General features: G+C 38.6%; 1 protein-coding gene across 2 annotated transcripts in view; it reads right to left on the bottom strand.

Moving 5' to 3' along the window:
- Positions 1–23,881, bottom strand: part of PRKN (parkin RBR E3 ubiquitin protein ligase) — a 1,330,206-nt gene that overhangs the window by 859,957 nt on the left and 446,368 nt on the right. The window lies entirely within an intron of this gene.

Genomic DNA, 23,881 nt, shown 5'->3' with positions numbered 1-23,881 from the left:
CAATGAAATATGAGCAAGAAACAAACAAACAGAAAAAGCTGTCACTGTAATACCCAGGGCACAAGTCACCTTGCTCTTTGGTGCTATGAGAATTTCAGACAGAGGTGAAACTATTTCCTGGCCTAATTCTATGTAAAAGCATGCTCATCTGTGGCCCAGTGTGGTGGCAATGGTCTACTATCTTTCTGTCCTGGGGGAGAAGCCTGGAGACTGTGGGAAATTCAGCCTATTTTAGGCACTGATTGTGCTCTATTTTATTTTATTTTATTTTATTTGTTTTGATTGTGCTCTATTTTAAAGCTCAGAGATGAGAACACCTCTCATCTCTCTGGTATCTCTGATATTTTGGGGAAAAAAACAAATTTTAGTTAAAAGAAATGTTCACGTGAACTTATTTTGCATAATGACCTTGCTCTGATGGAGCCAGCAAGATCTGGAGAACATGGTATCTATAGAGCCTATGGTCCTCACTCCCCACCCTCCCCAGCACTGGGAACTTCCAGAGAGCAGGGTCTGTGGGCTGCTCATCTCTGCACACTTCATGGAGCCTGCCCCAATGCCTTACACTCAGTAGACACTTAATAAATGTGCACTGGTTAAAGAGGAAAATATTTTTATAATTCCACAAAAGCTAAATTACCAGCAGATGTAGCTAATGTGTTTAACTTTAGAAAACATGTACTAGGGGATCTAATGCAGAAGAACAATGGGAATTTACTTTGGAGATAGTTAATAACTGATCTAAAAATGAACGGCTGGCTACAGAAAATAATTGCTATTAATGTTGAGTTGTCTTGGGAATCTGGGTATATTTTTCCCCCTACTGTGAAGAAAAGGAAGTGTAAAGTCGAAATCTGGCTAATGAGAAGATATTGCTTTAAAGAAAAAGAACAAATCTGAGCAGTGTTCAGGGTTGGTAGCTACTAGATTAAACAAACGTGATCTTACAGCCCGTGTTATTCAAGAAAGAAAATATTTAACCACAGCAGATAGTGATAGCATTTTAGGTGCTGTGTTTTTTACCTTTAGAAATGGTTCCCCCTGCTTCCTAAGACCCTGTTGCAGGCTCTATGGATTTCTAACCCATCATTTACAACCCTGTCCCAAGCCTGACTCCTTCTAAACTCCACTCTTCTTGTTGACGGTGAAAAGTCTTACTCATCTTCTTATCTCCAGTGTCCAAGCACATATGTGACAAACGACAGCCGCTGATTAAGCGCATACTGGGTGAATAAAATACCTGAAGCATTTTACAAAGTTTAGAATTAATAAACCTTTCAAAGTGGTTGTCTTGGCTTAAAGTCTTCTTGATACACACAATGAAATACTGCTCTATCTGATGATAATGACATGAAGAAGAGGGGACGCCACTGACAACAGATCTCAGTCTGACGTGTGGCTCTGCACCTGCCATCTGATGATCCCTTATCATCCTTCGACACGAACATCCTGTGAATAGAGGTGCCACGAGGGTGGCAATCTGTCCACCTTGTTCATGGCCACACCCCATGGCACAGCTCACTAAATGACTATTGGGTGAATAAATGGATGAAGAAACATGAGAGACCCTGCAACGACTTCTCTCGAGCTTCCATGCAAAATTCTTTAAAACCACACCGAACCTTCTATGGTAATCTAGGAAACAACCACACAATATTGTCTCCTGAAATACCTTCCTTGTAATTAAAACTCTGTTGTGCACATGTTTTTGGTTTTTTTGTTTGCTTGTTTGTTTTTTGTTTTCCTATTTGTGCGTGTTTCTAACAACATGGGTGGGAGGGTAGGGGGACAGACAGACAGGGACACCCAGCACACCAAGGGGGGCGAGAAGTCTCCTTCCAAGCTGCACTGAGCCCTTTCCAGGTGCCTGGTGTCAGGGAAAGAGCCAGACCTTTCCATGAGGGCATCCTAATGGGGAGAAGCACTGCAAATGATGAAAACAGTCATTAGCAGCAGGGCCCCTGGGTCAAGTTACCTCCTTCCCTCCCTGACATGAGCCACTGCTCAGGAGGAAATCCCAAGGGGAGAACAGAGCCTGCTCATTCTCCTGCTGCCCTGATAAAAGGCCAGACAGGACTGGCTGCTTGCACTGTTCGCCCAGAGGCTTTCCTGCCCAGGCAGGGCAAGGGGAGTGAAGAAATAAAGAAGATATTTATCTGCATTTAGCTTAATTATCACAATATATGTATGGAATGGACATATGACCTACATATATACATATTTAAGTAGCCAGCATGATCGCTCTACACTGCAATGTTCCCTTGACTTCCACCCTCTTCAAGTCATTGACTAGTTTCTTCATTTTTAGCTACCCAACATTTTGAAAATATGTTTTTTTTCCCTTCTTAATGCAACAAAGCAAACCACTGAATATGTTCTCTTGGTTTTCATTATCTGGAATAACTAAGTCTTTTTTTTTTCTAACCCTTCCTATATCCATTAGAACGCAGTTCCTGAAAATCACGGTTTTTCAAAACCCCAAACATATCCCATTATAGTTATAATGTAAGAAACTCTGTAAATGATCAATAAATCCAAAACCCACAGGCATTTCTGTTTTACTTTAGAAATATCTCAAATATGTGAGTCCCAAATTATGAAATTATAGTGCTGATTTTCACTTTGTACTTGACCTCTACATTAAGTTGGAAAGGCAGATTTTACATCAACTTACCTTACTCTCTTCTTCTTGTTCTTTAACTGGGAAAACATGCTTGGAAAAGAAAACAAAATTGGATTTCTACCATTCTTATTCCCAATCCCAAAGTGATGCATAAAAGCCAAAATGAAATTAACTACTTAGTACAATATGGTGAGAGTATCATCACAGTCTCTTATATCCATAGAGAAAGCCCTAAAGACTCAGATTGTGCATGTATACAGAAGTCTGTAGCACAGACACATCAAGGGGACAGGATGCCTCACTGAAGTCCAGACAAATGGGTGGAACAGTTGCTGTTGTTGTTGTTGTTGTTGTTGTTGTTGTTGTTGTGTTAAGCAACTCCATTTAGGAAAAGAAAATACTTAGTAATTTGATTAACTTCAATGTCTTATTGTTGGGGCTATTTCCCCAAATTGGACTCTAAAGGTGCAAAGTCCAATATATTAGTGACCATAGGAGTCTCCCAATTTAAGTTGTGGAACCCTTACTACTCAGATCATTCAAGGAGATCCACATAAAGAAAAATTTCAGTGCAAGAGGGGTTGGCCACATAATAAAACAGATGTCTTTCATCTTTATTTAAGAAGGTATGTTTTTTGGTAGACAATTCAACTGATCCACAAAAAAAAATCACTACATGCAAATCAAATTATTTATAAGACTCATCAGAAGGATAGTGGAATTCATTCTGTAAAATACATTTTGTTGGAAATAGAAATTTAAAGCATCACATTTGTAATCTAAAGCATAAATTATCCCCTAATAGTATACCTGGTCATGCACATGTACCAATGGGGGCTGGAGACTGTCCTTTACCTCCTCATAAATAATAAATATTGGTAATAATGCCCACGAAACAAATTCTCTGTATAAATGTAAATTTTCATTAAAAATTTGACACTTGAAGGAAGCTATGATTCATTAAAATGGAAAATAACAAATTCAGGGGAAACTTTTTTTTTTTTTTTTTTTTTTAGTCCATTGATCTCTCACTTTGTTGAAAGACAGCTAAATGGTTTGAAATGAATGCTTGATAAATATGTGAACTGATTGAAGCTATAAATATCTTCAAAGAGCTTATCAAAGCTTATGAAAATCCTTTTAATGAGGTGAAAACATGAAAATTAGCTCTACTTAAATGCCTAGGAGAGCCCAATATTGTATTTCACATATCGATTTACAAACATCGATTTCGGTCTTCTCGAAATAGAACTCCAATCTTATATTGTTCTGATTTTTCAAATATCCCTACATTTTATACAGTCAGGTACAGTCACCAAGAGTGGATCCTCCAATAACATAAGCCAGGCAGTGGGGTCCTACATGCATCATCCCGAGCTGCTTCCTTGCCGTGTTCTATGCCGGATCCTTTCCTAACCTGCAAATGTTGGAAGACACGATGATCCAGTTCATGGGCCTCTTCTTTCTATCTATACTCACTTGCTAGGTGATCTTCTTCAGTCCCATGGCTTTAAATATTTAAACTTTGACTTCCAAATGTACCAAGTGAGCAAAGAGTCAAAATCGAGCTCCAGATTTGTACACCAAATTGCCTCCATAGCTCATCTGCCCTCATCGGCATCTCAAAACAATATATCCAAATTAGAACTTATGATCACTCATCAGTTAAGCCTGCTTCTGTCCCATCTTGCCCAACTTAATAAAGAACACCTCCATTACCCAGATGTTCCAGACAAATGTCTATGAATCATCACGAATTCCTCTATTTCCATCACACTCCACATCTGATCCACTGACAGATACCACAGGTGCTTTCTTCCAAATGTCTCCAGAATTGGACCACCTCCAAAGCTGTTCAACTCCAGTCCAAGCAAACACCATCTCTTACCTGAATCCTGATAATTGCTTCCACTCCTTCCGTTTCTGCTGCCCAAGCCATTTTTTCTACAACAGGCTACAGCAGTTGTTTAGAAACATAAATTAGATCCTGCAACTCCTCAGCTCACTTTCTTCTGATGGTTTCGCATCCATATACCATACACATACCTTCCAGATCTTGCATAATCCTGTCTAGCCTCTCTCCAACTTCATCACCTTGTACCCCCATCCAGCCACATTAACTTTCTTCCTATGCCTCACACACTCCAAATTCAATACCTTCACTCGGCCTTTGCACTTTGTGTTCCCTCTTCCCTGTGCAATTCCTCTCAGTATTACGTATCGGTTCCCTCCATCCATTCAGGGCTCTGCCTAGAGAGACCACTCTTCATCTCAAACACTTGCACTTCACTCTCTAGCCTTCCAATCTATTTTGCCTTTAGTTATGGCACTAATTGTCAGCTCAAATAATATGATGAGTTAATTTAGTTACTTGTTTATGGACTATCTTGCCCAGTGGTCAGCTCTGTGTATCAGGGACCCTGTCTGCTGCGTCTACTATTATATGCAAGCACCTAGTACAATACTGGCACAGGACAGGCACTCAATAAATATAACTTTTCTTGAAGGAAATATTCATGAATGTGTACCCTTTTCATAGCCTATGTGACTAAACAAGTCTTACAATCTATTACTGTCATGCAATGTAAAGTATAAATACATATGATTTTGAATAGCAAGGTTATTAGAGTTTTTATTGAGAATATATACATGCACATGTATATATCTTAGTTAAGCAATGAATTATTTTACCATTGGCCAATAAATACATGAATCAACTATAGATGTGTCTGTTGCATGTAAGCCTAGAAGTAGCTTTGACAACAGCAACCATCTACAGACTGGGATGTGCTTTCGTGCATTTGGTGGATTCCAATTCCCCAAGTTGCTCAGAAAACTCTCCTGAATCAAGTGGGAAGGAGGACACCCTTTCTGAAGCGGGTTATTCTACTGTCCTCTCTCTCTCTGCAGAGGATGCTTCATCAGTTTTGACACTCTGACTGTGCAAGAATTTTAGAAGATGGACAAAGTCATGAAAGACTGTTGGAAGCCAGCTGGGAGCCAGACTCTTCTTGGTAGGAGCCAGGGAAAGAGCTAAGAGAAAGGCACTTGGCTGATAACCAACATCCTAAAATGCTCCACTTCCATTTAGTGCTTGTTATTATTACAATTTTAATAATGCTCATCAGGGACTGTTAGGCTGAACAACGTATCCCCTAGGACTGGTCTACTGACTTCAACTTTAATTTTATCATATTTTAATAGAGAACAGAGTAAATAGCTTGAAGATAGGAATCTACACAGCTGTTGATAATAGAGGAGGGTCACAGAAATCTAATGACAGCCTGTAGAGAATCACATCCTTACTTTGCTATCATGCCAAGTCCATTGCATTCCACAAGAAACTCTTCCTGTTAATTCACTGCTCCTATCTTGTACCGCAAACCAATTCACAGTGAATAAGGAGGTTTTTGTGGCTCTTTGAAGTAGTACTTTATAAAAATTCTATGCATGTCCACCTGAAAATAACTTTAAGTCACTATTGTAACTTTCTGGTTTTCTTTCCCTCCCATAAAAATATTTGAAAATAAAATAGTGCATTCAGACACCTGCCTTCTCCATGTGATTCAAATCAACAGATTGATCATTTCTATACTATAGTATTACTATAGATGGTGGAATAATTCCATAGACAGTTTATCAGTTTTCTCAACAAAGAAGGGGAAATGCACTCTTTTGGAAAAAATCAAATAAATAATTCCCCTTCCTCCCTCCATCCCTCCGTCCCTCTACTGTAAGCTTCCAAATAAAATACCTTGGAGTGTAAGGGATCATTAACAGATACAGACACCAACCCCCCACTTCATTCTCAATGCAGTTTTTCTTACAATAAATCCCCATTGAAATATTAACATCTCTCATTGTTTATGGAGAGAACTTATTTTTTTATGGGAAAATCTAATTTGTTGCCCCACCGTTCTAAAGAATCCTTGTATTATAAATGGATTTCAAAGAAGGGATAGCTGTGTCTTAATAGACAAACATACTTTTTAAATAGAGAAAAAATCCTTGAGAAAAATTTAGCAGTGGTGTTTCATTTTCCCTAACTCCCCAAAGTCTTTGAAGATGAGGAAATGCTTTTTATTTATGCCTAGAACAGCAAGAAAGTGATACGGCATAGAAGTTAATCCTGGAAAGACAGAGCAGAAAATAACAACTGCCTTCTGGATCTATACCCAGAGCAATTGAATACCACTATTTTAGGTCATTTGGGAAAATAACAGTCCTGCACATAGTCTGATCCTGGAAAAATTACTCTCATGTGGCAAACCCATTCAATCAATTAATATAAAACATGCCAAGGTTTTTGTATTGTGAAATTAAGGCATCACCTGTTCATTCATAAATCAGAAAGCCTAACTTAATCACGTTAGCCATTGTCCCAAGTGATTAAATCCATCCCGAGACAGAAAAAATTAACTCAAACAAGGCAATCTGTCCCAGAGAAGACAGGAGAAAAAAAGCACTCCTTTGCACAAAGTGGCCCCTGTTCTAGAGTTTCACAGGTCCCACCACTATAACGAGCATGGTTGGGATGAGGCTGTCATATCATCTTGGTAGTGATACCACGACGTCCCCACCTGTCACACAGAGCTCCACAGGATGGAACTTTTTCACCTTGGCTACATTCACACCCCTCTGCCTCCCAGGCAGGTTATCTTCATGGCCCTTGGAAATGCATTTCCAATTTGGCTTCAGAATAAACTATCACTCCCACAAAAAGGGGAGAGGGGACTGATCTCAGGGTTAAGAAGAACGAGGGGTGGATGAGAGGCTACTCATGGATTTAGCTCAGCGAGTTCTCCATCCTTCGCCGGCATATTTCTGACCGTGAGTCACAGCCTTTTTGCAGAACTACACGTGTTCCTGTATTGCCCCCCGCCCCCGCGCCCGCCTCACGCCTGGCCACTGTTCCTTTCCTCTGCAGCCACTGCCTTGCTTTGGAAGGGGGCAGCAATGAGACAGACAGCTTCTGCAGCTCACTGCCCGGCCCCCGTGGTTCCTGCCCGCCGTCCTCACTAAATACAGCATAACTTATTGCATGGTGCATCGGACGTCAGGGAAAAGTGACCCTTTCCCTCAGAACTGGTGGATTAATTGCCTTTTCTTTCACTTTCCTGTACACAGGCATATAATAGAGCAGTAGTTGGGTATGAAGTCATTGATCTGCCTCCAGCTTGAGATTAAACCAGTCACTTTAAGCATTTTAATATTAGCAAAAGGTTTTGTGTGATTTTTTTTTTCCTCTCTGCTGTGACTTTATTCGAGGGCTGAAGATCATAGTGGCTTTGACAAGTCTGTCAGTGATCAGGGGCCACCATAATCATGTGAGAAAAAAAAATCCCAACAAGACCTATCACGCATGTTTACATCATAGGACCTGTTTAATGCCAGTGTCTGTGCAAAATGTGGGTTGTAAACCACAGTCTGTGGAGGACGTTAATCAACACAGCTTGTAGAATTTACAGCTCATGAACAAAGAGATCAGAGTCAGAGCTTACATTTAAAAACCTACAAGTGGATCAAAACCAAAAATCATGATAAATAAGTAAGAGGTGAAACACCAGCACAAAAATGGCTTTATTTCTTCTACAAAAATATTACCACAAGCACTAATGAACAACTAGATTTCCTTACAAAATATTGACGTAGCAATAAAATAATTCAATAACACAGGGAGACTTCTAACGGAAAAACTTAGATGGAGTATTATAGTCATTGTTAGGTACACAGATAGTTACATATATACTACAAAAAGAGGTGTACCTTCTACTCCAGTATTAACTCTCTAAAGAAAAATGTTTTGGAAATGTCTTCCAAATCTAGTGAAAATAGTTATTCACTGGTTTTAGCTAATACATGAATGTGATATTTAGAAAAATATAAACTGATTTTAAGGTAAAAGTTATGCACTTATTCTTATAATTACTTTAAATACTGTATTTGACTGACAATACATAAAATAAAAACCGATCCATTGGTTCCAATCCATCTCAAAAAGCTTATCCTAAGAATATCATGAGTCAAGAGAACACATATGCATAGACAGGATGCTTTCTGAAGTAGTCTTATAAAAGCAGAAACTTGAATAAGAACGGATGGTCATCTGTATGAGATGGATTCAATGAATTACGTTATATCCATATAAACAACAGAATACTATACAACCATTAAAAATCTGGTATTTGATAGGAAAACAAGTGTTCTCCACTGAAGGGACAAAGATGGTCAATTTCAATAACTGAAAATATGATTTTTCCACTGCTTTTGGCAGCCACTGCACTGAATACATTCATTTATTTATATATTCAATAAATACTTATTTTATGTTTAATCAAATACTATGTGCCAGATACATGTACTGATAAACAAAACAGACTTGGGCTTATAGACACTACAGATTTAGTTACAAAAATAAATACGTAATTGTAATCAATTCCATGACAGAAAACCACAAGATGCAACCGGAAATGATAATACTGGACCTAACACCTGGGTTGGAGAAGGGGAGCAGAGAATGTACTTCTAGGACATGACAGGGATGCTGAGAACAGTGCAGTAAAGTGTCCTTGGCATCTTCCTGGGACTGACACGTGGTCAGTCTGGGGCTTGACTGCATCTGCACTGAGTGAGGGCAGGGGTGGGGGACGGGATCTAGAGACAGTGGCAGCTGGGTCCCAGTGTGCCTCATCAGCCAGGTCTAGGATTTTGAATGTTGAATCAATGAGTTCATTTGACTCATTGAAAGGCTTGATTCATTTGATTCATTGGAAGGATGTGCCACGGGGAAAAAAGCATGAGTCACATTTTTAAATTAAATTTAAGAATCACTTATCATATGATGTAACATATTGACAAGCCGCTGCTGAAAAGCTGTCCTTTGCATTAATGGCACCATGGCCGTCAAGCAGTGTGGACATGGTCACCTTATCACAACCAACCCAGACCTCAGTTTCCTCATCGGTAAAGCAGCTGGTGGCTGAGGTAAGTGATATCACTCTCCCTACATTTCAAGTGCAACTAAGCATTGTGGGGACATTGTTTAGGGGTTCTGTTGCAGCAGTTACATTTTTACCAGTGTTTAGTCAATAAAATAGGGCTTCATACAAAACTGTATGAAAGGATTGGTTTGTTATTCTTGTGATACACAAGAAAAGTAGTTGAATCAGAGGCTTAAGGGATATTTGACATTCGACCAAGTTTTAAAATATGAAATACCGAAACTTACTGCTAAATCCTCCCCTCCAGGATGCTTTTACAAGTTCTACTATTAGGGGTAAGTTGGGAATCAGACTGTATTCCCAACTACATAACTATTAGGTTGCCTGATTTTTTTTTTTTAGTCAATTAATATTCTTACCTGATAGCAATGTTCAACACTGTCTGAATGTGTATGTGGTTTGGAGTCGTACTATAAATGAGTATGACAGGCCCCCCTCATTTTGACATCATGGACAAATGACATAACTACCCATGAATAACACGCATAAAAAATGCATGTTGATGATGTTGAATTTTTTAAAGTTATTTATTTCTTTTGAGAGAGAGAGAGAAAGAGACCATGCGAGCAGGGGAGAGGCAGAGAGAGAGAGGGAGAGAGAGAATCTCAAGCAGGCTCCACGCCATCAGTCTGGACCCGGCACGGGGCTGGGTCCCAAGAACCCCAAGATCAGGATCTGAGCAGAAATACATTTAACCAACTAAGCCACCAAGGTGCCCTGTGATGATATTGAATTTTATCTGAGCTCTGTGCTCCTGAAAACAATGAAGACTAAAGGAATTTTCACCCTTTTGTGTTTTGGAAAATAGCTTATTGCAAGGAATGACCCTTCCCCATAAAAGTCTCAGATGTCCCCCACCTTAAGGACAGACATGGACCCTCCAAAGTCCTATTCTTTGCTTCACAGATGATGAGCTAAACTGCTTGTCCCCGCTGACCAGTCAGAACACAATGCTTGGTAGCCAAACTTCGGTTAAGTTTCTCTCCTTCCTCCAAGCCCCTCAACTTGGGTCCACTTTCAGTTTCAGCTAGGAGACAGCCCCTCCTGAGCACAGGGTGGCCGCAGGGGACAACAGTCTCTGATCTACTCTCTTGTAATGGTGCCCTTTCACTCTGCTTCCTCATGAATTCTTTCTAGCCTTGTTTGCTCCTCTCTATTAAAACTTACCAACAAACAAAACTTCTTTTCCCTAACTTTGAGAGGCTTGCAGACCTTCTGGTCAGAACGTTCTGCCCCTTCAATGGCCCCCCTGCCCTGAGTGCCAGAGTCCACCCCCAGCCCCGACAATAATCCTTTCCAACAAAGCCTCTCTTTGTCAAATGGCGATTTATTTATATTTTTATTTGACAACATTTACAAGGAATTCTGTCTGTGGAGGTCAGACTAGTTTGTTGTTTCTCAGTATCTCCTAACTTTCCCTCCAGGATTTGGAAAGGCATGCTTGGTGTGTGTGTGTGTGTGGGGGGGGGGGGGGCGGGGTGGGGATGTGATTATTAGACAATAAAAATCATTTTAAATCACTAAAGAAATCTCCACAAATCATTGGGCATGATCCAGAACATAAAAAAAAAAAAAAAGTCAAACAGTAACAACAACAAAACTACCTACCCACAAAGGAAACATGATTTACATAATCAGTTCATGCTTTTCTCCTTCCTATTATGGAAGTTTCTTTGTTTACATGATCTCTAGTGGTCTGTTAAATGCTTGCAATGCATCAGTGCTTTTCCGAACAACATTTTGTTAGCAATGAAAAATGCTTTACCCATCAATGGGAAAGGCAGCTGAAAGATTAGAATAAAGAAATGAGTTGGTCTGCAATACTTATTTGGTTTTAGCCTTAGCTCTCAATCACCGGAAGGAGGTCTAGAAGGAAAGCTTCACTTTCCATTTTTAAGAACATTTTAGCAATCAGCAAAGGGTGACAAACCTATTTAAAAAGGTGATGAGTTGGTGGTATCTTGTATCACTCTGAAGGTGAGCTATCCAGTAAACTCAGATGGTATTTCCAAACCTATAATAAGTGATTTTAGGGGCACCTGGGTGGCTCAGTTAGTTAAGCGTCTGACCTCGGCTCAGGTCATGCTCTCACAGTTCATGAGTTCGAGCCCCGTGTCAGGCTCTGTGCTGACAGTTCAGAGCCTGGAGCCTGCTTTGGATTCTATGTCTCCCTCTCTCTCTCTGCCCCTTCCCCGCTTGCACTCTCTCTCTCTCTCTCAAAAATAAATAAACATTTTTAAAAAATTTTTTAAAAAGTGATTTTTTTCAATGTCAAGTATCCAATACAATGTAAGGGGCAGGAACATTCCATTAACTCTTGTATCCAGATACTGGCTACGAAGTAGGGAGAAAAGTAGGTGACCCCAGCTTAGGGCCTACAGATGTCCTGTTCCTTATGGTGTGAGACACAGGAACCCACAAGCCATGGTACCCAGGCTAAGAGGGTGCAATGTGTTCCCAGGAAACTGGAATGAGAAGTAGGAAACCTGACTTCTAGGGGAACTCCTATCAGTATCCTCATCAGCAAAATGAATAATGTCAAATATGCCAACTTGCACACATTTGCATGTGGCTTATACATGTTCACATCTTTTATCTCTATATAGAAATCCATAATGGGGCACCTGGGTGGCTCAGTCGGTTAAGCATCTGACTTTAGCTCAAGTCATGATCTCACAGTCCGTGAGTTCGAGCCCCGCGTTGGGTTCTGTGCTGACAGCTTGGAGACTGGAGCCTATTTTGGATTCTGTGTCTCCCTCTCTCTCTGTCTTCCTCTCTCTGACCCTCCCCTGTTCATGCTCTTTCTCTGTCTCAAAAATAAATAAACACTAAAAATTTTTTAAATAAAAAAAAGAAATCCATAAATACTTGTAAGGATGAATGAACTCCATCACTCTAATCAGGGCCTTGAACAAGCATTTCACATACTTAATCCTTACAACAAAAAAGTAAGGAAGAGATTATTGTTCCCATTTTATAGACAAGGAACAAAGACTCTGAGAGTTAAGGGATCTTCCACGAGGCCCCATGACTGAGCCAGAACCCAAACCTGACTGACTCCAAAGTCCATGCTCTATGCTCCTAACCACTCAGGTTCTGACCCAGAACATTCTGGTGAGTTTCCAGTTGTTTGTAGAAAAACAAAAACAAAATCAAAGAAAGGATGTGTCAACAAGAAACTTAAAAAAAAAAAGGCCTCATATTCTTATTTGAGTGCTACTAGTAACCATATAAGAATGATGTTTCCGGCCCATGGCAGACCCAGTTACCACTGTTTACAAATGTCGGCTCTGAAATGTCCACTCCATGAACAGCATTGGAAAAGTAGCTGTAGTGTGAGGAGTAAAGCAGGTAAGAGGTGACTAGAAGCAAACGCCCCCAGTGTGTGCAAAGCCTGCAGCTGGCCTTCTGTGCCCATGGCAGCCCACCAGGACACCTTTGTCAACTGTCCCGACCCTGTGAGAAAGGGGTAATTCACTATAATATTGAGATGATCAGGATCGTTGAAATTTCCTTCCATGACACACAAAATGAACGTGCAGGGTGAACACACTGTTGCTGCGACAAGACTCAAAATACCTCTCTGAAAGTACAGTTAAGAGAGGGAAATGCTTAAATTACTATTTCAAGTTAACAGCTGGATAGTAGTGGTATAATAAATAAACTATGGAGTTGATATTCAGTACTAACAATCTTCTATGGCAAACTCATTCTCATTTCCTAGAAATTGGAAACTAAGTTTGCAGGACAAACTTTCCTCACCAAACAGGAAATGCTGGCTCTCAGATCACCAAGCTAACCACGCCCCCCCCATTTCATTTTCTATTTCATTTAGATTTTTCCTAACTAATTTGTTTCTATTTTCTTATATTTCATGTGCTTTTATAAATTTCTTCAAATATTTTTGGCATAAGATATTGTGAGCATGAATACCTACAAGATCTATGTTTTCATTGTGAAATCAAATTATGATAGCATGCTAAAACATGCTAGTATATGAATATCACCATGGCTATCGTGTATTTGCAGCTTATGTGAAACTTAAGAGTCTTAGATAATTTTTTTAAATTTATTGTCAGGTTAGCTCACATACAGTGTAGTCTTGGCTTTAGGAATAGTTTCCCACAATTCATCACTTACATACAACACCCAGTGCTCAGCTCAACAAGTGCCCTCTTCAATGCCCATCACCCACCTTCTCATCCTCTCGACCCCCAACCCCCATCAACCCTGTTTGTTTTCTGTATTTAAGAGTCTTGTATGGTTTGTCTCCCTCTCTGTACCTTATTTTTCCTTCCCCTGCCTTATGGTCTTCTATTAGGAGTGTTAGACAAAATTTTCCATGCAATGGAAATCTTGTTTTTACCACTTTTCAGAGGATGAAGTGGAAGCCCAGGGGCAGCCAGCAGCACGAAGTAGAACTCAGTCCCCTCCGCCTCCCAATGGCAATGGATCTTTATTTCCTAGGAGTTGAGGAGCTGTCCTCAACCACGTCCACCCTCACTGCCCAATCCCAGTGGATGAGAGATTCCAAGAATGTGTTCATGGTACTTGAGGATTCTGTTTTCAGCCCTTTCAAGAGGACCCCACACGGCAAATCTAATTAGGGTGAAAACAGCCTAGGGCGAGACACCACCAATAAAAAAGGGCTTGCCTATGTCTCCCTGTGGGTTCTATTACATTTACCATTTTGATCCAATCACTATTCTACACAATTTAGCACAATATAGTCCTGAGACTATATTCTACACAATACAGTCCTGAGACTATAAAGCTAAAAGCAAACAACAAAACCTTGGGCTTCCCAGATGTTAGGTGCAATCTGTTTTCGCTGCTTCTTTTACTAAGCCCATAGCATGGGAACTACTTCTCCAAATCTGGCCTCACGGGGTCTTAAGGCCAAGTTTGTGCTTTGCAACAAGGATTCCTCACAGCACGCACATGCGGAAGATAAGAAATGTATTACAATTTGCCAATTAGTGTAATTAATCCTAGTTGGTCTCTTTCATGGAATTGGAATATGGCTTTGCTAACCAAGCCAGTGAAGCTTGTTTCTACAGGCTTCCCAGCCGTTCTTAGTAAATTGCCAGAAGAGAAAAATAAAATTACGAGAAAAGTTAAAAACATTGAAAAGTACAATATATTTGCTTTTGTCAACTCCTGAGTATGGAATAACTGATAGACATATAAAATGAATTCTTTCAGCAGATACTTTTGAATACTTCTATGCACACGATACTTAATGTATAATAACTGGTATGAAACAGATCCACAAAGACTTCACACTCCATCCTTTCCTTTCCATATGTGATCTGCTTGTGGGTTGGCAGCAACATTTTTACTTTAAGAGGAATTTTACCTTTTGCAAAAACTTTGGAAGCATTAATGAGAAATTGCTATATTTCTCATAGCTATTGGGGTGCAATCAATTTATTTCTGCTAAAACAGAAATCTGAAGAAGAGCAAAACACACCCCAGTAGATTAACAAAAATAAAAACAATAGTCGGAGGAAGCAGGAATACTCTCTCTCGCAAACAGTAATGTAATTTGAAAATTCATGACCCTGTCACTCTCTTATTCACAGGAAAGGAGCCATGCCCCTGAAGGTCAATGAGTGGTTGAGTTAATTGTATCCAAATGTCAATGGAGGATAAAAACTAAAGACTAGGATGAGTCCCATTAAAAATAAGAATAGAACAGGAAATAAAATCAGTACTCAAAAGCGCGGTTTCTTAACTAAAGTGTCATTCAATTAATCATACTTTAAGACTCACATATTATGAGCTTTCAGTCAAATAAACCAATTCAAAGGTAAACTCCAGAATGGTATTTTGAAGGATGCGGAGGCATTGCCGCCCTAGAGATTTTAAAGACGTGCACCGATCACCATATCTCTTAGGGACTTTGGATGATCTTACTCTAATGCTGATAATTTTGTGTATTGACTTCTTGAATGTCTTTCAATGTAGGAAACTTAAAGTAGATCATGCATGTTAAAGCTAAAAAGCTTAACTGACTATTTTGCTCCCTCTTACCCCTGTGCTACAATTTTATCAAATGTCTTTTGCTATCCCCTGAAAATCACTGTCATCATCATCACCGTCATTATTTTAACCAATTATGCAATAAAACATAACTGGATTTGGACTTTGTTAAGAGGTGTTCAACATTATTTAGAATGGTGTCATAATTTTATTGTAAGTAAACTGCACCAAATTTAAAAATATAATTTAAAATTCCAAAAGCAACCAATAGTCATTACTGAATTCAAACGTCTATAGAACTGGCATAACGAATCGCCAGATAAAGTGACTGAATCAGACGTATGGTGAGTTCAAGTAAAGATGAGATCATTTTGTGGAGGTAAGCTTATTAGAGTGGTAGTGGATAAAGGAGTAAGAATTGATTAGAGAATATTAGTACAAGTTGTAATATCTATTTCTTATCCCTATTTATATTGCTAAGCCATAGTTTGGTTAAAAAAAAGGATGAAAATGATACCCAGGATTTATATGGCATCACTTCAACTATTTCCTTATCCTAAGTGAGAACTATTTCAGGACAGTACAAGCTATTGTAGCATCCTTTGCTTTAAACTATGAATAGTTCATCAAGAAAATGCTTACACTGTAATAAAAACACACTACTATACATATTCAGCTCTACAGACAGCAATGATCTTGAAATTCAGCATGTCGCCAATGACACCAGCAAATTTTCCCACACAGATATACCAGGTTTTCTTCCACTTAGATGGTGATATTTTATCTAGTTTCAGTAAAGCAGAATTCTTTTGAGAACGAATATAAAAAAGAAGCTGAATTTCCTGGAGCTTTTTACCCCACAAATGCTTATATAATTTATAGCCCACATTCTAAAATAATTTATTTATTCGCTTATAATATATCCCTTGGATATTTCTAAAATGGATCTCTACCCTTCACATTAAAAGGCTACAAAAGGAATTTTTAAAATAAGATAAAAAGAGAAGGATGGCCTAGGTGGACACACAAACTACCACCAAGTTTTAAATTTAGCATTGACCCTTCCTGCATTGAGAGCAAAATGTACAATGGACACACACTGGGCCACATCATCTCGTTATAGGATGGTTATTCCTCATTCCTGGTGTAGACCCCAGCAGATGCAAGCTGCCTTTCCCGTGAAAATGCACTTCTCCGTGGCATTACTGATCATTACGTATTTGCACCAAAAAGAGAAAGTTCAGTCTCTACTGGAAGCAGAGGATCCAAATGGCCCTCCCATAGCAGACTTAAATGTGTTAATTTTGATGAAGTATTCTTAGTTTTTCTCATTAGTTCCCTCCTATGTAAAATCCATGTAGGTATTTCCCACTTATGAGGCATATTTATACAAATGAGTTGTCTCCTAGATGTAATCCTTTCTTAACCCTCAACTATTAATTTAGGCAGAAATGTTTTCTGGCAATATATTCACAATGTTTCGGTAAATTAAGAGAAAGGATTCACATCTACAAATGCCTTCGCTATCTGGTTGTGAAGAAACCTTGAGTCACATGTAGACAAAAGTAACCCATACAAGCTCCCGCTCCTTGCCAGCCTCTCCCCAATACACCAGAGAACAACGATCAACTTCTGTTTACATGAAAGAGACTTAAAAACAATGAAGTAATTAGATACGTTCAAGAGAGATAACAATGTCATGCAATGATGACTATTCCCCAAGTGCTTCTGGCTCCCTGAGAAAAATCATTTCTCTTCCATGCGAATCCTGCAGACGTGCAGGATATGAGGAAAGGCGACATTCTCATCAGAGTTAAAAGCATATGATATGAATGGGGTCCTCCACATGGCAATGACTGCAATAAATTACCAAGTGTGTGTTCTGTTTTCTGAGATGGGCTCAATTTATCATTTTATTGAAAAGGTTCCATTATGCTAATGTCTTACAAAATCACATTCTGCTGTTGCTGGAAGGTCATGAGGGGATATAAATTTTTACATTTAGAACCAAGGGGCTGTACAGTAGTCCCAGTTTCCAAGGGTTAATAAGAAACCATCAGAGTACATTCAAGGACTTGTCAATGGCAACTCTTTAAGATGCTCCCCTAGTTAATGGAAAGAAAAATGAATGTTATTACAAATTAAACATTAAAAAAAACCACTAATGCTACAAGAACAGAGGTATTAAAACTTGGTTAAGTAGGGGGTGATTATCTGAAAAAAACGTCTTCAGTGAAATTGTGATTTATCTATAGACCTGAAGTATCAGAAGAGGTACATATTAAATAGGTCTCTATTATATAGTACGTAGACTGTCTAAATTCTCTACCATCTTCATTTACCATTTTCAAACACTTTCCCAAATAAGTCTGCTAAAGATCTTTAATGTGCAAAATTAACATGCCTATTTTGCTGTAAACTCATTACGTCTATAAGGAGGGTGCTTAGGTTTTTGACTAGTCTCAAATCCCACATTTGAGTTCTCCAGAAAAAAGAACGATGATGAGCTAATTATTTAATGCAAATCAGATATTTTTCCCTAGAGTAAGGTTTTGTTTCCATCTTTCCAAGAATTATCGATTCCCTCCAATCACCGAGGACTGTGAACATAATTCATGAATATATTGTATCAATAATTTGTAGTTATGGGCAACTACTGTCAAACAGCTGAGTAAAAACACATTACAACCAGATAGCTCCCTTTGGACCAATTATTGTAAATCAAAGCAACACTGAGGAAAAACAGTTGCTCTTTAGAAATACTTGCCTGGTATATTTGGCTCCCAATTTTCTGATGCAGCCCAAAAACCAGGCTGTGAACAGTAACCATGTTGCTGGATTTGGCATTCTGTCTTGTCTGGTTCAGTTGCTGAGTGGTGATAGAGGTTTATATTGTACAATGTGGGTGCTTTTTAAGTTCAGGAGGCCCTTTAGAATGGATCACTGATCACATTTCAATGCTATTCCCAAGCGGGTAATGATTAAGAAGCCAGATATGGTCCAGGGCTGGGTGTGCTCAATCTTATACTGCGTTAAAGTACACACACAGAGTGCCACAACATGTTCATTGATGACCTGGAACTAATTTGACAGGAGAAAAAACAAAAAACAAACAAACAAAAAAGCTTTAGAAATAGGCCCAAAATAGCTGGGAAGCCCGGTTCACAAAACTGTGTTTGAAAAGAAGAAAAATGGAAAAGAAAAGAAAAGATCATATAACTTCTTGACAAAGGCAAATCATAAAGTTTCTCACTGACTAACTCCGAACATATTAAAAGTGGTTTTTCTATGGCTTTTGCGTATTTCCTGTCAAATGGTATATTTGTTCAGTCAAATGTAAAGCCATGGAAAGTAGACTTCTCTTAACTAAGGAAACTATTACTGAAATGTTTTACAAAAATGGAGAGATTTGTTGAAGGCCTTCTAATGAGGGGGTTGGTCTTACCTCAGAGTGTATAGGATGAGTGTTGACTTTGCAAACCATGCGGAATCAAAGCATTTGCCAATAAAAACTTTGATCCAATTCAAAGAAAATGGATTTTTTTTTAATTTTTCAAGTTTATTTATTCTGAGAGACAGAAAGAGAGAAAGAGAGAAAGAGAGAGAGAGAGAGAGAGCGCGTGCATGAGTGGGGGAAGGGCAGAGAGAGAGTGAGAATTCTAAGCAGGCTCTGTGTTGACACAGCACAGAGTGTGACAGGTGGCTCCAACACACAAACAGTGAGATTGTGACCTGAGCCGAAATCAAGAGTCAGATGCCACCCGGGCACCCCAAGGAATTTTGACCAAAGATCTTGGTTCAAATCTTAGCTTCAACATCTTTTAGTTTCAGGATCTTGGACAAGAAACTTACTCTTTACTCTCAGTTTTAAGGGGGAAAAAATTCTTCTTATGGGAACTACTAGCTCAGAAATATTTGAAGAATACAAGTTCACATAATTAAGGTGAATCTCTGGACACTTGAACTGTTTCAATAAATTGGATTTAAGAAAGAACAAAAAGCTATGTATCTTTTCTCAGATATATCAGAGTTAAATATGTAATAAGATTTTTATTTTATATTTTATAAAAGACGGGTTTGATTTCCCACAAAGACAGTAGTTAATCTGAATTTATACTTCCCATATTGGTTTATTAATTAATCTAACATTACACTTGTGTGATATTTAAGTTTATGAAAATATACATGTATGCATTTGTATTTCACTAGATTGACTTGTAAGTCTGGCAAATATTTTATAGTAATGATGTTTTGTAGTGTGTCAGCCAAAATAGAAGTTCTTAGATCCTTATGTAACTTAAAACTCTGGATTAACATTAAATCAGGATATTTAATGAAGAATTTTTTGATGGCTGGATATTATCTGTTAAGATTGAATACAAAAGCTTCAATAAGTAACATAGTTTTTAAGTTTCTATATTTTTGGTTCTATCTGCTGTATGCTAAAAACAGCTGGATCTTTAGTTCACATTAATAAAATTTTATTGTTGCTATTTTTAGGAGTCAAACCCATAGAAAATTGTGTAATGTGTATCTATGAGCTTTGCTACTCTGCTAAAATTCTTGTGACAGGTAGTTCTCAATTAGCTACCTCTCAGGTTGTTTTTTTTTTTTTTTTTTTTTTTTTTTCTGTTATCCCAACTGTGAAACAAAAAGTTGTTATTTTGGCTAAAAGTTATAATTAGCTTGCATGTTGGCACTGTACAAGAAGCAATAGCAACAAAAAAATACAACTGTCTCCCCAAGGTGATGGAATGAGTTTTTGTTTTAGTGTTAAAATAAGAGAGTTGTTCCCCCCCCCCCCCACTAAAACAAAGTGGCAGTTTGTTCCAGAATATGAAAGAATAGAGCCAAAGACAAAACTTGAGAAAATAGAAAATATAACAAGGTGTAGAAAGTTTGAGGAAAGTGAATTTTACTTTCTTTTATTCATAAAAGCTAAGTCTTAAAGAAGTTATGAAATGTGTTAAAATTAGTAAAAAGTCTCCATAGTTTTGATGGACTTATTGATAAGATAATTTAAAAAGGGCCAAAGAAGGGAGCTCATAAAACCTATTTCATCAAATATTATATTAATTCAAAATTACAATTAGACTTCTTCTCTATGGAGTTAATACAATTCACGTTAGAACACCTAGTCCATCTATGCAATCTCTCCAAGTAGCAATTCTATAACCTACCAGAGTATTCTCAGCTTTAGGTTGATTTTATCATATTCTTCGACAGATAGTTTTAAAAAGATAAAGCTTCCTCACTTGTAAATGAACTGGTTCCTTTTGATCACCTTACTTTACCTGCATATATTTTCTTAATATTTTATTGTCACTTTATTTAAAAAAAAAAATAGCCAAGTATTGTTTCTCAATTCTTGCCGAGGACTTTATTAGAATCAAATGATCAAATCTCCTCTAGTAATTTCTTTGATCTTGCCTTCTAGAAATCGATCTAAAATTTAACTAAAAATTTAGGGGCGCCTGGGTGGCTCAGTCAGTTAAGCGGCCGACTTCGGCTCAGGTCATGATCTCACAGTCCGTGAGTTCGAGCCCCGCGTCGGGCTCTATGCTGACAGCTCAGAGCCTGGAGCCTGCTTCGGATTCTGTGTCTCCCTCTCTTTGACCCTCCCTCGTTCATGCTCCGTCTCTCTCTGTCTCAAAAATAAACATTAAAAAAAATTAAAATAAATAAATAAAATAAAATTTAAATAAAAACTTAAAATAATAATTTCAGTGTACACCTTGCACTTAAAAATGTCTTTAAATTGGAATGCCTGGGTGGCTCAGTCGGTTGGGCGTCGAACTTTGGCTCAGGTCATGATCTCACAGTTCATGGGTTCAAGCTCCATGTCAGGCTCTGTGCTGATGGCTCAGAGTTGAGCCTGTTTTGGATTCTGTGTGTGCCTCTCTCTCAAAAATAAACATTAAAAAAATTTTTTTAAGTATTAAAAAAAATTTTAATTAAAATAAAAAAAAAATGTCTTTGAATTTCCCAGAGGGCACCTGGAGAGAGACGCTAGAAACCACCGGGTTTATTTGGTGTGTTTCTCATTTCTTAATGCGCTCCCCCTGAAGGAGCTAGGGAACGAGCTGTCCAGTCAGAGGAGACTCAGCCTTCCCTAGGTTTGGTTTACGTGGATAAAATGTTACTCAGCCAAATCTATAAACTGAACCCTTGGCGGTGGGGGGCGGCGGGGGGGTGGGGGGCGCACAGAGATTAGTCGAAGCCTCTGTTGCCCATTAAAGGGTCTTACACTCAGGGTTTCCCCTGACCAAACCCTTATGAAAGAGTTATGTACTGTACCACCAAGGGGAGTGTTGCTCTGCCCATTCTGATATTATTGGTCACTGTCAAAATACAACCAGCCTTTTGTTATTAGGAAACTGGTCCGTTTGTCCTTCCATCTGAGGCTTGCCTGAGAGCTCTCTACAAACCCCAGACCTAAGCTGTGTCTTCATCACAGAAGGACGGTCTCAGGCCTCAGGGAAAGGACCATGCCAGGTGCTTTCAACTACCGATACTTTAAAGAACGGACTCTCAGTTACAGGCGTTAGAGCCAGCATTAGCTTGACAACTTCTACACTGTACCAGTGGAATGAATTAGGCTTTTCAGGATCATTCCAGGATCATTTCAGTCTGGAAGTCAAAGTCCTTCATGAAAGCAACCCGCTAATCCAAGATCCAACAGAACAAGAATTAATTACATGAGAACAATTAAACTTAGGAGGGAAATTTAATTACGGCTATTTGTTTTGAATATTATTAGTACTTTCATTATTCTGTGTTTGTGAATATATGAAGATATTTTTCTTATTTATGTATCTCACCTTCAGTTTAGTGGACTATGCCTTTGTTTACTGAGTTAAACCTTTGCCAATAGTATCCGGTCTTCACTGGCCCTCAGATTCAGAAACAAATACTTTATGGAGCCTCCTTACTTTTTCACCGCAACACAGTTATCGACAGCAATTCAATAAGAATTTGTTCTCATCTTACCATGACATAAGTGAACAAAAAGTGCAACAAAGGATATTCACAGAGAGTGATATTTGAGAATATTTCTCACTTCATAAGGTATGACAACACATTACTAAGAAATGATAATTGACCTTACTTGTGTGCCGATGCCTACAAGACCCTCACATACAAACAGGTTTGGTATGGGGGCAACAGAGTCCCATTCACAGGCCATAATTCTTATCCAGTGTAACAGATAACCCCAAAGACTATGGTTATTGCTCTACAAGACATGAACCAGCACTGTATCTAATCCAGCCATCCTACCCTAACATTTCTTCATTACACACACGTACATGCACGCACACACTCCAATGTTGAAAGGGGATCTTTCTTTAATTGGTACTTTGAAGTTTTTACACAAAATTATAGAAAGTAATACAATATAACCACCTCCAGATAAAATGGATTAAATGATAAAAAGACAAATTGATGGTTTGTCCGCCTTTAGTGACCCTAAGACTGATCACATGGCACCAGCCCGATCCCTTCATGGTATATCTATCTACTCACTCACTTTGACCTTTTTATAATTGTTGCCAGAATGAGTTAGGGCTTGCAAAATGGTGAGTATTCTGATTTTGGTATCATCTTCAATTATTATCTAGAACAATTCTGCACAGAAAAGTTTTCCCCAACCACTAAGGGGACCTTGGTTACCTTGAAACAGAATTCTTATAGAAGTTAGAGAAATCGTTATTGTTTTTCTTTTAATTACCAACTTTGAGTAAAGTTTTAGTGTTCTAGTTATTGCCAAGGCTTTTTAATACATTTGATTTTTTTTAGTAAAATGATTTTAATAAGTTGTTTTCCATACTATTTTTATCTTGGATTATGCCATCTTTGGATAATACATCTTTGTTATCCCAGGTGTCCTTCACGCAGTCCATCCATCTTTGATAACCCACACAAGCTATTGAGCAAGATAGCACTATAAGGCATTCAGGGTTCATCTTGCATATTTTCTGTCTCAGGTCTGAATCTGCCATTCTCCAGGGATTCCTGGCTCCCTATAGGGGAACACAATGTCAAGAGACCAAAATTTGAGTGGCCATAAACTTACTATTAATTTATAGGCTTGGAGGAGCAATCTAGATGCTCTACCTGTAAAGGAGTTGGTGGGGGGAGGGTAGTGGGGTGATAGTCTGAGATAAGAAACACCGACCATAGGAGGTCCCAACACTGGTTGCTCATCAAAGTCATCTGTGAAGCCACCAAAATATAGATTCCCAGGCCTCCACCAAGATGTTTTAAATCCAAT

The sequence above is a fragment of the Acinonyx jubatus genome, chromosome B2, assembly GCF_027475565.1.
Source record: "Acinonyx jubatus isolate Ajub_Pintada_27869175 chromosome B2, VMU_Ajub_asm_v1.0, whole genome shotgun sequence".
Taxonomy (NCBI): domain Eukaryota; kingdom Metazoa; phylum Chordata; class Mammalia; order Carnivora; family Felidae; genus Acinonyx; species Acinonyx jubatus.
This window is presented reverse-complemented; position numbering and strand designations above follow the sequence as displayed.